The 440-nt window shown below is 38.4% G+C and overlaps 1 pseudogene; it reads left to right on the forward strand.

Annotated features, from left to right (window-relative positions):
* The first annotated feature begins 222 nt into the window (after nucleotides 1-222).
* On the forward strand, nucleotides 223-341 carry LOC111744181 (annotated as a pseudogene).
* The last annotated feature ends 99 nt before the right edge of the window (nucleotides 342-440 follow it).

Here is a 440-nt window from a genome sequence, read left to right on the forward strand (position 1 = left end):
CCTGGCCTCATTGTAAGTCAATTGATTTTGAAGATACATCTTCAATTTATTTTTATTTTATACATAAAGTAATACTGTTTTTAAGTGGCCTTAAGGAAGCCATGTTTTATTAATAATCTCCAAACCACTCTGTGGGTCAACCTTCTTAAGTGTCACTCCAAATTATTCACTCATTGTGATAATCATGATCACTTGCTTCTGATGGTTAAGAACTGGCACTTGGTCTATGGCTATGCTATCCTGAACAAGCCCGATCCCGTCTGATCTTGGAAGCTAAGCAGGTTTGGGCCTAGTTAGTACTTAGATGGGAGACCACCTAGGAAGACTAGGTGCTGTAGGTGTAAAAAAATAAGGGATTGTAAGTTGACAAGGTCCTTGCAATCTGTGAGGTCAACCAAGGGTTGCCTCTCCTTAAAAAAAAAAAGAAGAAGAAAGAAGAA

This window comes from Pteropus vampyrus, unplaced genomic scaffold (assembly GCF_000151845.1).
Source record: "Pteropus vampyrus isolate Shadow unplaced genomic scaffold, Pvam_2.0 Scaffold5, whole genome shotgun sequence".
In the NCBI taxonomy this organism is placed as follows: domain Eukaryota; kingdom Metazoa; phylum Chordata; class Mammalia; order Chiroptera; family Pteropodidae; genus Pteropus; species Pteropus vampyrus.